The sequence below is a fragment of the Hemibagrus wyckioides genome, linkage group LG18, assembly GCF_019097595.1.
Source record: "Hemibagrus wyckioides isolate EC202008001 linkage group LG18, SWU_Hwy_1.0, whole genome shotgun sequence".
Classification (NCBI taxonomy): domain Eukaryota; kingdom Metazoa; phylum Chordata; class Actinopteri; order Siluriformes; family Bagridae; genus Hemibagrus; species Hemibagrus wyckioides.
This window is the reverse complement of record NC_080727.1, coordinates 10,803,669-10,819,987: the sequence shown is the minus strand read 5'-3', so window position 1 is coordinate 10,819,987 and position 16,319 is coordinate 10,803,669.

Here is a 16,319-nt window from a genome sequence, read left to right as displayed (position 1 = left end):
TGATGGTCAGATGTCCACAAACTTTTGGTCACAAAGCTACACTGAAACTATAGTTATTATTGTGAGTTTTGGGATATTTGCTATTGTTTTTGTTATGGTTTCCAGTTGAAATTGACTATAAATCACTACACATGTATTGACATAACTCCATTAACCTAATTTATTTCCAACATTTTTTTTTTTTACCTTAGGCTTAGAGTGCAGTCTGTACTCAGCATTTATGCAGTGAAGCACCTCTGCACAAGCTTAATTTCCTACACTTTTGAATAACTTTGTGTGCTCAACCACACTAGCTTACACAGCACGTTCAGGCAATCCATCCTAATGTTCAATATTAAACATTGTTTAAACACCCTAAAGGAATCTTCTTTAGAAAGTAAAACAATATCATGTTTCTATATTAAGCATTAACAGTGAAAACAATTGAAAACAATTCTTCCATTTTTTTTATTTATGTACACCAGTTATAAATTAATTAAATTTAGCCCCCCAAGCAAACAATAAGTAAATATAGTATAATAAATAAATATACATTTTGTAATTTATCATAACTCATACCATGTGTCATATACTGAGTCTGGTTGCTAATTTCTGAAACATATTATTAAGCTTAATCTTGAAATAGATTTAAAAGCGAAAAACAAAGCTCTTTGAGCTAGGTCCTCATTTGCTGATCATAAAACAGGGCAATAGTTGAAGAGCAATGAAAAAACAGATTTTATTTCATCATGTTGTAAGGGAGCTCTAAGTGATAGCAGCAATGCACACTGAAGAAGAAAAAAAGAAACCATTCTTCTACCTCACACATCCACATTCCTTGGCAGGTCCGTAAAGGTAATCTAGAGAAAAAGAAATGTTTAGCATCTTCATCACTTGATGGTTTAGCATATTTATCAATAAACCCTTACAGTCAGGTCCATAAATATTTATTACAGTAGCTCTCAAACACAATATATTGAAGCTGAAGTTAAACAATGAATATGAATTATGAACATGAACTGTGTACAAATTACAGCACTTTTTATATGTATTCCCAAAGCCCACCCCAAAATTTTGGCTTTAATTATGGTGTGACTGCTGACAAAAGCAGCAAAGTGAATTCTGCACTGTATATAGTATACTGATCAGATTCAGACAAATTCTTCACATCTAACTGGATGGCACTTTGCAGTGCAGTTGGAAAATGACACATTATGATATATATCAAGTATACTTCATAAGCAAACTACTCTCATTCAATTATTATGAAGTTTAATTATTAAATCCAACTGAGGAAAACACCTGCATTAATTCACATCAAATGCATTACTCTGGTGATAGCACATGTCTATAGCAGGGGTCTCCAACATGTTGTTACCTACTTCTGAGTAGCTCGCCTAAAGGTTCACAGAATATATAGAAAATTCAAATAAAAAAAATGGTTGGAGACCCCTGGTCTATAGTTTCAGACAGTCACTGACTGTAAAGAATTTGCAACCGAATGTTAAAATGACAATTTAAGATTATACTAGTTTGTCCAAATACTTTTGGTTTTTAAGCAGGAGCACATATAAAATGTGCTGTAATTCCTATACTGTTCATACAATTTGGATGTTAATACCAACACTACAGCTACAGCATGACCTAAAAATAGTTTAGACATTCAGGTCCATAAATAATTGGGCATCAACAAATGCATTGGTATTAGCTGTCTACCACAGTATAATGGAATTAAAATTAAATAATGTATAATATATCAATTCCATGTTAGCCAATAAAGGCTAACATGAACTTTTATTTTGTATTAAAATATGCCATACAGCATCCGTTGATTCAATCCTTTAAAAACATATAATGGATCAATTTTACCAGTTTAGCCGGAAGGTGAAATGTGTAGGTCAGCTTCAGTCTTTGGAAAAATGCTTCCTTCTCACATTCATCAGCAAAATCAAAAAATCTTGCTGTCTCTGAAGAAGCCTGTTTGGTGTTCCTTCTCATGTCATTCTTATGGACGTTATACGGTCTTCTTTGAGGGGTCAGTGAACCAGGCCTAAGCATTGATATGGTCTGCATGTTGATCACATCACTGAAGGTCACCTTTCTGCATTTTATGGGCTTGGGCTTTCCTGTAAAAGGCTAAGTGAAAGTATTGCACTTGGTAAAGGAACTTCACTAAATTTCTTTAATCAGAAATAAAGTAAATAACCGATTGCTAAGGTTATGGCTGTCAATTTTGTAAAAGTGTGGGGTAGAAAGCTATGAAAGAAACTTATAACACTACAGTGTTTCCCACATGTATACTTTACAAAAGCAGGCCACCCAGGTATATTAACAGCCCACCAATGTATATTTGATGACCTAAAGTTGCATCTTTTATTTTTTTATTTTCTGATCTGTCCAAGACAACATTGCTACCTGCAATCAATTAATTAATTACGGGACAAATACAGAGGATATTTTATAAGCAAAGAATTGTTAAAGCCTGTTGTTGACCTGTTGGTAATTCAATTTTCATTTCCAAATGGGTTTTTTCAATATTGAACAATGAGTTAGACCTATTTCAATGATTTATTAATAATCAAGAACAAAACAATGGAAAACATGCAATTTTCCTGTTTTTTCTTCACTACATGAAAAAAGAAACCACAAGCAAACAAAGTATAAAAATGTCAGAATTTTTCAATGCATTATGCACATTACAGGAAAAGATGATGAGGAAAAGACCTTTTGTTTACACCCATGTACACATAGACCTATTGCATAAGCACTATTTAGATGCACTAATGTTGCTTAACCAGAGCTCAATTGATATTGGCACAGGAACCATAATCTAATATAACTACTATATATAATATACTATTTAGTTTATCTGATTTACTAATTAATCTAGTTATAGATTAGATCTTAGCATGCACATTTCACATAGCTCACTGAAATAATGTTTAAATACACCAGTTGTATGGCTGCAAGGTAATCACCTGCGTATTTGTTGTCATGGTAACTGATGTTTATTCACACCAAGTTGGTATTACCATAACAACAAAACAGTATACCAGCGAGCTGTGTGAAATACATACAGATCAGATAAACTAATGAGTAATCAGTTAGATGTACAGCACCACAAGTAAAATGCTTTACAAAGATATTGAATAATAAAAAAAAAAAATGTTTTTGTTGAATCCAAAGTAGTTCCAAAGTTTAGTGTCACTTTAAGTTCTTCATTAGAGAGTGTCCATGGGCAGGGCCATATCAGAGATGGCATGACTAATTTTCCAATATGAATAAAAGTATTAGTATTAATTATATTAATTAACAATATATTAATTCGTATAATTAATATAATTAAACTAATATATTAATTAATATAATAAAATTAATATTTTAATGAATATGCAAATTCCTTACTGTGCATTTTGAACCTACTTCACCAGTTACCCAAGCCCATTGTGAACGAAATCAAGCAAGCTTGAGCATTAAACATGTAAAATACAGTAAATACTGTAAAATACACCATACTGTCAAAAGTATGTGGACACTTAATTAAAAACACACAACAAAAGTCAAGAATGCCTTTATAAGCTGTAAGCTTTCCTTTCATTTCACCTTCCCATGTTTCATTTAGAATTCCTTTCATGATGCCTACAACAAACCTGTCCCTGTGCACAAAGTGAGGTGCATAAAGACCTCAACCCCACTGAACACATTTTGGATGAAATGGAATATTGAATGTGTTAGGCTTTCTAGCCAGTAGAGGTGTTTCCTTCTGAACAAATCTGTTTTTGAACAAATCTTTTAGGTGAACGAAACATTCTTGTTCGCTTCCATGTACTGACTCACGTTTTTTGTTCAGTTAAATCCTGCCTGGTCTAAAATAAGTGACTGCTTTGGCAGTTTTTTCCTGCTATTTAAAGATTACGTTAATGTGCAGGCTGTGAAGGAGCACATCATTGGTTGGTTGATTACACCCCTTACTGAATACCTATTGATTGATTACACCCCTTACTGAACAAGACTTGGTGTTAAGTCTGAATGGCAGTGGTACTGAATCTGTATGAACTTGGTCATGTACTTCATTATGTACTGAAAGAACTAGTTCATGAACAATCTGAACAAACTGGCATTTGTTGTGGACAAGGTCAGTCATTCAGTTTGCATGTGAGGCTTACTGGTTTACTAAGAGAAAAAGGGGCAGGAGCCATGCTACGTGGCACTTTGGAGAGGTTTTAATCCTGAAGCATAATCCCAATTTAAAACCAGAGTTTGGGCTGTGACAGTGCATATTATTGATTCGACACATTAAACGAATACATTCCTGATTTCGAGTTTGAATGTGAGTGGTACACTGTAACAAATTACTGTAAAAATACAGCAATTTTCAACAGTAATCTACTGTTCTTCAAATATACAGTTGAATACTGTAAATATTGATGCCTAAGATGCCCAAAATGTGGACAGCAAGCTACCGTATAATTTTTACAGTAGAATGCAATATTTCTTTCCCTTTTGAGTCTGGCTTTTCTTGGCTTGTCTGTGTCTGGTGGTTGAGGACCTGATTCATCTGAGCATTATCACATGAAATCAGGCCCTTCTACAGTGTTTGGTGTGTAGATAATATTTGAAAATTAAAATATAGGTATCAAGTATTTGTATAATTTGGATACTGAAGCAAGAAGAGGAAGAAAAGGATTTTCACCCTGAAGAGTGGACAAGGCATGTAACTTTCATCCTTACATGCTTTCAACTTCATCATGCTTCTTACTCAATAAGGTAATTGTTACTCTTTGTGCTTAATTCACAGTGTTTTAACTTTTTTTTTCTTTTTTTGGTCAATATAACATAGTATTTAATGTTAATTTAATGTTAGTGTTTAATGTTCTTACTAGCATGTGGTCAGCAGGTACAAGCTGGCAGCCTAATCATTTCAGTTAGCTTGTGAAGTCCTTTAGCTGCTAAATCAACAAAATTAGCTTTGCATTGTAACCCAAATTACTAGCATGCTTTTTGGCAGATTAGGCCTGATGTCATGTAAAATATAACCAGGGCTATATCATTTTTCCCCCATTTTTAATACTTCTGTTGTAACATTTGACAGTTTTGTGGTTGTGTGTTGGTTAAAATGTGCATTAAAATTACATAGCTACTGGTTGTTGGCTGGCTGATGGAAAAGTGGAATTATTTTGTCTGTTACGACTATCCACATTGTTTGTCCAAATGTCTATCCAAGTTGTTTATCATTCTTTGTGCTTGTGTGTACAGATGTCTGCTTCTGCAGCTGAAGCGTACCTTGAATCTCCCAGCAAGTCCAAGACTGATACTGTTTGGTTAGTGCCAAGCCTTGATAAACAGAACATTAGTCTGAATGTCTATATCTTTCGTTTCATAGAAGTCATAGTCTCATAGTTTGCTGGAACATGTTGTTGCTTAAATCATGACTTTTTTTCTATATCAGTTACTGGTAATAAGGTGAAAACAGGATGGTGGATGATCAGCATAGAAACGCAAGTCATCTGTGAAGGCCAATCAAGCTTCATCTCTGGGCTTGCTGCAGTGTTAGCAACCTATTATGTTTTTAACTTAGAATACCAAGAGGAAGCTGCAAGGACCCTAGAGTTTGTTCAAAGATACACACTCTGCAAAATCCTTTACAAATCTTGTAATTCTTAAGTAACCTTTATGTTTCTGTATTTCTTTACTTTTCATTACTCTCATTCATGACTTTTGGTGATTTTTTTTTTCTGTTTTCTGTTTTTAGGCGTTTCATTGGTATTAACCCAGAGAAAGGATCAAAGGCCACCCACGGGAAAGTGGTATCAAAGAAGACAGGGAAAATGGTCCATAAGTCAGTAACTGTGAATCCACATGTGTCCACCCATCTCCATTACTTCAAACCTTTACATCCCTGTCTTCCTGCTGGAAAACAGGGGGCAGATGGTGAGGAAGTGCTATTAAAAAAAAGGACAGTGAAACAAGATGTTCCACTTTAAGGTAAAAAGTTCATTTGTGCAGTTACATTTTTTTTCATTCAGGTACACGATTTTGAAGAGTTATTAATACTTTTTGCAGGGTGCTTGTACTGAACAATGTTTTAAAAACATTTTTGGTTTCTAATTTTTTGTTTCTTTTGTTTTGTTTTAGACACATTCAGTTTCTGGTTAATGCCTTTTGTCACAACACCAAATCTCCTCCTAGCTGGGGTTAAACCTAATATACAGCTTAGGCACCATAAAACCACAGTGGTAGACAGGGCTGGGTATTGTTTAAAATATTAAATACCAATACCCTGTACGTTTTTCCAATACCAATAAGTACTTCATACTCATACTTCATAGGCACATTGAATTACAGCAAGTCATTAGATTTTTACACAAATGCATTTGGAAAGTCTCCAAATTGTTAATAAATACATGTTGATAAATACAGAACATGTTATCCTAAATGAAAGGACATTTGATTAGTTCTATTTTGAGCAAGTTCATACAACTATTTTTCTAACCCTATAGACAATACCCAGCCCTATGCACAATGTCATAAAAGATGGCAGTAAGATAGCTGTGTAAGTTTGTATACCTATATGAGAACCTGTTTGACAATATGTATTTCAAGAGTTTTAATACTTAAAATGTTGTAGCTACTGAATTTATTTATTTTAGTAGGTTTCATCAATGTTGTAATGTGGCATTTGTTTTTGCCATAGTTGTCTATTCAATATGAGGAGTGGTTGAAATTGTAAATTGTAATTGTTTTGTTTCATTTTATACTAGTTTAATTAAAGCACATTGTTTCTGAACCATTGTGATTTTAAGGGTTTTATTTTGAAAAGCACATTAGCTTTCAGCAGTATGATACTGTAGTTATTTTTCACAGTAATTATAATGGAGAATACAGTAGGGGCTGTAAATAATGACAAAATATCTGACAGTATCATACTGTAAAAATAAGAATTATTTATAGTACAGTACTGTAATATTTTTACAGTTATAAGCTGTTGATTTAGGTTAAAGTAGGCAAACTGTAAAAATACTGCCAACAACTGGCAAGTCTAGCTGCCTGATCTTTACCATAAATTAACAGCAAAATTTCTTACAGTGTAGGCCTACTTTATCTGAGCAACCTGGTATATATATATAAAACTAGATTGAAAGAAAATAAATTTACCAGAGCTTCGTGAGCTAGACATGAGAATTAATAATTCATAATACTAAAATGTGTTTCTTGAAAAATTGTGTAAAGTGAATGAAACAATGATTTACTCGTAATATCTAAAAAGACACCCACTGGTGCAGTGTGATATAATTTACAAAAACACTGAACAAATCTGAATTAAACAAATTTTTGTTGGTGAATCAATGGTTTGAATTAAATTACCACCTCTAAAAGCTAGACATCAGTACCCAACCTCTTGTGCTCTTGTGACTGAACAAAAAATATGCTATTGGTTGCTATTACAGCAACAAAGGTGAACAACTCAGTATTAATGGTTTTGGAATGGAGTATTTAGTACTAGGGTGTCCACATACATTTGGCCATGTAGTGTATACGAATCCCTGTTTCTGTAGAAAAACAGTTTTTAAATGGCCACAATTAAGTTTAATATGACAAACAATTTGTTATTACCTTTTTTTTCACAGCAGGAGAAACTGCCACAACTATCTTAGTTACAGGAGTCCTTTTACCTCCTGCATGCAGTACAAGTTCAGAATGTGAATTTAATGCAGTATTTAATGTGAATTCCATGCAATATAGGAACATAAATATTGAGGAATTTAATAACATAGAAAAAATACCTGAAGTATTCTTTTGGGATGTCAAATATTCACATGGCCCAGCCAAAGGTAAGGAGCTACAAAAAAAAGCAAAAAGACTTTAAACAAACTTGCCTCTTTGTAAGCATTAAATACTGCACAACAAAACAGATTCAGTGTGAACATCCATGACATCCACCTCTAGCAATCTAACCTCAGCTAAAAATAATCAATTCTTCCCTAAGCATTGGTTATGTGCCTAAAGCTTTTAAAGAAGCAGTTAAAAACCCCTCATTAAAAAACCTCACCACGACCCCTTTCGGCTGTCCAACTATAGGCTAATATCAAACCTTCCCTTTATCTCCAAAATCCTAGAAAAGGATTTAGGTCCCATCATAGCATAGAGACAGAGACACAGTGGTGCATAGCCTACAACTGGCTTCTAATCAGGGTTACGTCACCTTGCTGGTGTTGCTTGACCTTAGTGTAGCTTTTGACACCACTGATAACACTATTCTCTTTGACATGCTAGAAAATATTGTTGGCGTTAAGGGATCATTATCTGTTTGTAGATGTAAATGGTGACTTCTCTATACATGCCCAGGTAACAAGTTATCAGACAAGATAGAAGTGCCTGTACTAAGACCACATACAACCCGATACAGAGTAACGATACAGAGTAAAGCTTACAGAGTAACTCTAGAGGGTCCTCACGTCCTTTCACCCGTACTGATTTATTTCTGGTTGAATCCTTCTGTACGTGTATGTAAATACAATTGTATTTATCAATATGTACATACAATGTTTTTTACAATACAATCTTTTTTCAAGAACTTAAGTTGTACTTAAGTACCATGGTGTCTAAACTTCTGAAAGACTATGTTGTCTTGTTTTGTGTCACAGCAAAAACAAAACTCCTGATCTGCTTCTGTGCTCTGGGAGACTTTAAAGGCATATATTAGGGGGAGAAAATCTCCTAATCGCTTTATTCATCTGAGCAAGGGTCTACCTAATCTGATTTTGATTGTTTCTTCGATAAATCGTATATTCCCTCTATTGACTGATCTGTGGTAGAGGAATTGGACAAACCAATCACCACTGAAGAGCTTAATGCAGCAGTGATGGCAAATGCCCATTACCAGATGGTTATCCACATTAGTTTTATTTTATAATCTGGTATAAGATAGCTCCTTTATTATTAGATATGTTTAATGAATCATTCAGTTCTGGGTGCCTTCCACAGACTCTTACTCAAGCTTCCATCTCCCTCCTCTTTAAAAAAAAGGTTAAGATCCTTTAGATTGCACCAATTCAATTTATTTGTATAGCACTTTTAACAATGGACATTGTCTCAAAGCTGCTTTACAGAACTATAGAAACATAGAGAAAAAATGATAAAGATTAAAGTAAAGTTACTATTTTATCCATATTTTACTGTCACTTGTATCTGGATACAAACTTTAAAAAAAAAAAAAATATTATGCCACATAATATCCTATTATGCCACTGCTAAGAATGATCCCCTACATAACCTATGCATTAAAATTACCCACCATAGTTTTATTTATCTAACAATACTGTATTAGATGGTTTTCCGATACCAATTCTAACTCTGAAAAGTTCAATTTCGTATATTTATAATCAAATCAATCTTATAAATACAGATTCCCTAAATACAGTAAAGGCCTTTTGAGAGGGGGATCTGAGATTTTGGAGCACATATATAACTACTCTATTTGTACAATGCTTGGTCTTAATTTAAAATAATACATTGTGTGTATTACACTAAAGCACTGCAATGCTTTCCCAGTGTGTGATCACCTAATCTTCTGCTCCTCTTACACATGTTCTGTCCATGCTTATATAACTTCTGGATGGGAGTACTTGACAACTTATCAGAATTCATAGGGAGAAAAATAGAAACACACTTAATGCATTTTTTGGGGTTTTTCCCCTTTGCTTTGCTTTCTCCTATTTGCCAGAAGATTAATATTGATTAATTGGAAATCATCAACAACTCTTCTCTTCCCCAATAGATTAGAGATACCTTTTTTGTTACATTGGAAAAGCTTAGACTCTCATTAAATGGTTCTCCTAATGCATTTGGGAATATATGGGGCCCTTCTCTTCAGTTGGCTAAGAGGATAAATTTCTCAACCTCATTGGACTGACATGACTCTGGGGACTAATATTGTGTTTGGTGTAGCACTGGTGGTGGTATGATTGTTGATCTTTTATGGAAACACTTGAATGTGAGTTTTTTTTGGTGTTTGTTTGTTTTGCTTTGTTCTGTTTTAACTTAAAATATATGTCAATAATTCGTATGGTCCCACATTAATGTTGTGTTGCCAATTGTTTTGTTCTTGTAAAACCCAACAAAAAAAAGAACGTCTACACAATGGTGAAATAATAGTTCATGTTTTTGCTAGCTCTAGGCTGGATTATTGTAATGCCTTAATGTCCAGATGTTCCAGTAGGTGCATAAGCAAGCTCCAGTTAGTCCAGTATGCAGCAGCTAGAGTCCTAACTAGAACCAGAAGATAGGAGTAATGTGTTCATATCATATCCACACTGCATTAGCTCCCAGTTATACTTTGCACTGATTATAGAATACTACTACTGACCTATAAAGCACTGAATGTTCTCACGCTTCAGTACCTGAATTTTATTTATCTATTTTTTTATGGAGAGCATCTACTTCAATCAAAAAGTGCAGGCTATTTGTTATTACTTCAAGTAGTCAAGGCTTCAGCAGGTGGCAAAGCTTTCTCTTACAAAGCCCTGCATTTATGGAACTTCCAATTAGTCTTTGGGACTCTGATACAGTCTGTGTTTAAGTCTAGGCTGAAAACACATTTGTTTAATCAAGACCTGGCTAGCCGCTTTATGCTACTCCAAAGGTACTAGTGTTCCTGACTGCTTCTTCTCTCTGGACCTGCATGATCCATTCTGATGCCCTACTTCTGGTTGGAATCTCTACTGTTGCTGTTATGGGTTTTGAGCTCAAATCTCCATCAATGAACATTTTATGACTTGGGCAGGAAGAAATTTACAATAGTTATTTCACACTAACAACAGTTAGGCCAGGCCCATTAATTTGAATGGACTGGCATACCAAAAGTGCTTATATTATGTGTAACTGCACTGATGAATTTCACCATTTTCGCCACTTATTTATGTTTGTTACATACAATTAAAATTCCTCTAATTCTTGAAACCATCACTTACTGCTTACTGCATGCTGTCTATCTATCTTGTTCACAGAGCAATAATTAAAATATTTGGCCATAATCTTGTCTGAAATGTCAGTTACTTGGTATTAATTTCTTGTTTATAGAAGTGAAACAGCTTGATTGCGAGTGTGAAAAAAAAATTTCCCACTCGCAATCAAGCTGTCATGGCTGTGATTCGGGTATATATAGCACATACCAGAAATGTGTCATAAATGTAACATCACACATAATTTAGCTCTTTGTTTTATTAAATTCATGCCTTTTACCGCTTAATAACATTAGAACTGTTAACAAGTAAAATGTGAAAAGTGCTGATCTAGCCATAGCTTGGGTTGGGTTTAAGTTTTGCCGACTTAGATGAGTATGCAATAATGCTTACCCAATAGGTGACACAGGTTCAGGGGAGGTGAGAGAAAATGAATCTTTTGCAGTTTGTCCATCAACAACAGGTGACAGCTCTATGGGGAAAATAAGAAAACTCCAAAATTAAACATATGCAAATCTCTATAGTAACATTATATATGATTACTGCATTATTATTTCATCTCTATATTCAGTAATTTTCACATAAGTGACAATGTCAAATGCGTTAGTATGCATGGGCTTTGTAAGCACTAAACAAATAAAGGTGATTCTAATACTTGTCACGATCCCTAAAAATTTTAGATCCCACCTGTGTGCAAATTAGAAATGTAGCCAAATATGAATATATTATTCTGATTAAACAGATACGCTGTAAACAAACACAAGCGGACACAAAAAGGCCATGGTTACCAAGCACTACATTTGCATCTCAAAAATGGAAAAAAGACCTAAAACTAGCTCAAAACATTAAGTCACTGTAAAAGGGAGATGCACACACATTTCTAATTTCTTTATAAAGCTGTCACCCCATATAGAATATGCAGACTGACGGGATCTCCAAAAAATTTGAATTTTATATAATTTAGTAAATTCTGCTCATTACCTGTTTTTTTATCTCCATAGCTATTATATGAAAATCTTCCAGGAATTTTATAGATTATACATTGTAATGAAATGCCATTTAAAGGACCCTATTTTAGTAAGCAGCAGTACTGTATCCCAATGTGATATCATTAGGTGGGTATTGCTGTAAACTATAGGTTAGAAAAAACGTCAGGTATAGACCACTCCCACTTCCTCTTTAAACTCTAATACAAATATTTGGTAAGCAAAAAGAGCTACTTGGTTTACCCCAAGTGCATACATTAGTACCATACCCCACATATTAGAATGGGTTAATGGTCACAATTTTATTAATTTATACTAAATATTATGTGTATAAATGTCTGGCTATAAAGTCAAAATCCTTGACTCAATTGGACATCCAGTTGGGTTAAGAAAATCTTGTACCCTGCTCTAAACTTTGAAATCTGTGTATGGAAATTTAAGTAATTCCACTCTATGTTAAAATGTAGCCATGGCCTGCATTATAATACCCAGAATGGAAGAGAGGTTTGGAGGGTGCTGCATGCCGATGTTCACAGCATCACTGAAACTGAGAAGTGTTGAGTTCTTGACATAGCAGTGCAGCATTTCATCTTCACTGACTACACCTGTGCCCTCATCTCAAACAAATAGAAAAGCAAATATTACCACTTGTTCATAATCAGTTAAAGTTAATGACAAGGTTAACATATATTCCATATAGCTGAAAATATGCTATTAGTCATGAAATCACTTACCATAAGTATCAGCTTTGCACAAAGTCTCAATGGAAGGTAGTGGGTCACCTTCTTCCAGGTCTGAAGCCATACAATCCAGCAAGAAGCTGGAAACACCAGAGGGCATGATCATACCTAAATTGTAACAAAATTATGCAGCTTTCATTATAATAAGGGCAAGTAGTGGACTAGTAGACTCTTTAGCAAACTAGGATAAAGAGCTCCAAACCCACTTGTACAATCCTGGCTGAGGTCTCTGGCACTGGGAGTCACTATGCTCTAGAGGACACAAGTATGACATTAAAGCAAAATAAACACTATAATAATAATAATAATAATAATAATAATAATAATAATAATAATAATTATTATTATTATTATTATTATTATTATTATTTAAACATTCCCCCAGTGGTATTGTGGCAAAAGTGTTAGCACAGTATATTTTTCTTTTTGGAATGACAACTCTGACCTGCTATCTAACTTTTCACCTTGGTAACATATTTTAAGTGCTGCTTCCGGTAAACTCATTAATATATATCTAAGCTATGCTAAGTCCGCATAACTACATAAAAAACACAATCAAAATGCTTCATAATCCACAGGGTCACTGAAAGATTTTATAATTGATTATGATCCAGTATTCATTCTGATTACCAATAAAATGTAGTCCAAAACCATGAACAACACTTGCTATCACTGGACAGTATTGGAATAGCAAGTCCAACTTTTTTTGTATTACACCCTTGTGCAGACAGTCTCATGGGAACACAAACAAAAGTCACTAAAAAACCATTGCTGTTTGGCATTTGGCAGGTGCCCTTTTCCAGAGTGATGTACAAAAGTGCTTTGAAGTCTCTATCAGTGAATACATCAACACTGGTTCACTAGGTCACAGGCTAAGGATACCATCAGTCTAAATCTATGTTGGGTGGAAATTTAGCACATTTTTAAATACCTAAAACAAACAGGAAAAAATATGCAATAGGTTAAGTATTTCCGGAAGAAGTCGTTTAAAGACTGCCAGTGACTCAGCTGTTCGGACATCTAGGGGATGTTCACCACCTCTGTGCCAGAACAGAAAAGTCTTGATGTATACCTACATTTTTACCTTAAGAGATGTTAGGACCAGTCAAGCAGTACTAGTGCTAGATCTGAGGGAGCGTGGTGCAGTGCGAGGAATGATCTTTGAGCTTTGAGGTAAGAGGGTCCTGGTCCATTTTTGGCTTTGTAAGCAAGCATCAGTGTTTTGAATCTGATGTGTGCAGTTACCGGAAGCCAATGGAGGGAAAGCAGAAGTGGGGTGGTGTGTGAGAACTTAGGCAGGTTGAAAAGTTGCACAGCTGCATTTGGCATCATTTACAGAGGTTGGGCACCAGTGCAGAGTCTGTGTGGAGCAGATGTTGATCCCCTCCATGTTACCTAATATGAGCAACCTTCCAGGTAGGAAGCAAACCGTTCCCATGCTGCTCCACAAATTCCTAGACTCCTGAGACAGTAATAAGACAGTCATGTGGTTGACAGTGTCAAATGCTGCCAAAAAGTCAGATGACAGCTTGGCTGATATTGCAGCATGTAGTTTCAAAGTGACCGCCCAAAGGGCAGTCTCTGTGGAATGTGCCACTTTGAATCCAGACTGGTTGAGATCTTGGAGGTTGTAGACAGTGCATTCAAGAATTTCATAAAGAAAAGCAGGAAGCTGCTGATGTCCAGAGGAGGTTTCATCATCCAGAGGAGAATGACCCTTGTTCTCTTGAAGTAGTTGGTAAATGACCAGTCGCTAGGGCTCCATTGATGACTGTGGTGATGAAGGGCAGGAGGTCTTGTGAGATGGTCTGGAGCATAGTGGAAAGGATTGGTGGGTTTAGCAGTGTAGAGATATTGTGGAGCTTACAAGGGTCTTGTGCAAAAGCTTCAAGCTTTTTTCTTGTAGAAGACAGTCTTAGCAGAAGTCACGGCCAAGAAGAATTTGAACAGGAGCACATGGTAAGAGGTGAGACCTGTGTGGAGTTCCTTATATATGCTACCTTTTGGTACAATCATTCGCAAACATGATATTAGCTTCCAATGTTGCTGATGATAATGACGCACAAATATGTATGTTTCAGTAAGAATGTGTGTGTCTAGGAAACTAGACAGTGGGTGCTTACTAACTTCCTCCTGTTAAATTCTAACAAGACAGATATGCTTGTTACCACATGACCCCAGACGTAAGCTTTCTGATTACAGAGTAACTGTATGGTCTTTCTGTTACATCATGTGCAGCAGTAGACCTGGGAATGGTCTTTCATTTGAAGCTCAAGTAGATTATATCACTAGGGCAGCCTTCTTTAATTGCAGAAATATTGCTAAATTAAGAAATATAAGATCATTACATGAAGCAGAGATAATAGTTCAGGCTTTTGTTACCTATATGTTGGATTATTGTAATGTCTGGATGTTCCTGTAGCTCCATAATTAAGGTCCAGAATTCAGCAGTTAGAGTTCTAACTAGAACCTTATGCACACTGCATTGTTTCCCAGTCAAATTTCACACTGATTGTAAAATACTACTACTGACCTATAAAGCAATGAATGGTCTCAGTGCTTGAGCAAACTTTTGGACCACAATGCCTACTGTGAACAAAGGTGCATGCTATTGCACCTAATGGAACATCCATGAAGTAGTATTGCTGCATCATGCAGCAGCATTAAATTTCTTATCTTAGCAGTATTTCTGAGAGAAAAGAGACTACACTACTGACATTATCTACATGAGCTTCAAATGAAAGACTGGAGTCAATAAATCACACCAAGGTCTTTTAGATTAGATTAGATTCGATTCGATTCAACACTGCATACTGCTGCACATGATGAAACAAAGTTAACTTTGATAGAATAAATAAATAGTGAATGGTTAAGGTTTTTACAAATAGTTTTTTAAACAGTCTTTTTGAGTTTTGGTTCATATTTGACGTCGTTGAAATACTGGGTGATACTTTGATCATTTGAACCTTGATTCGTTTTCTGATTTATTTAGTTTAGTTTAGTTTAGTTTAGTTTTCGTCGGTGTTAAAAGTGAATTATGACATCCGATTTAAAAATCAGTTAGGTGACATCCTAACAACTCGTGTTTGTATAGACAGCTTAGAGTGAGAAGTTCACTTTATTTCCTACTTCAAACAGCTGATCGTTTGTGGGAAACACTTTAGAAACTTCCCAGTTCCCACTTGTCGTGAACGCTGCATTATTATTGCTCCAGCCTTCTTTTCTCGGAAGTCTTGCTTCACCAGAGAATCTGCTAGGGTTCGACAAATGAATAAAACAAGCACCACTTACGTTGACAGACAGCGGCACGTTCACTGACATGGCAAAACTATGACCAAGTAAAGCCCCTCGCTTCAGCACTGTGTACAATCCCCCACCAGGAGGCGCTGTGGCTGTCCTGTCCGCGTATTTTACTGCGCTTAACGACGCGGCCCGAAGTGTACTGCGCATGCGTAGTAGATTTCGCGACATTACAGCGCATTTTGTGACATTTTATATTAACGTATTAAAAGTATTTAAGAAGTGATTATTAAAGTGATAATACTACGTCACAATAAGCTGCATATTTTATATTTATTGTAAAAGCTCACAGCTATTTATTTACTTTTCATTAACTTTAAGCTATTAGTTTTTTTTTTAATTACACATTTATG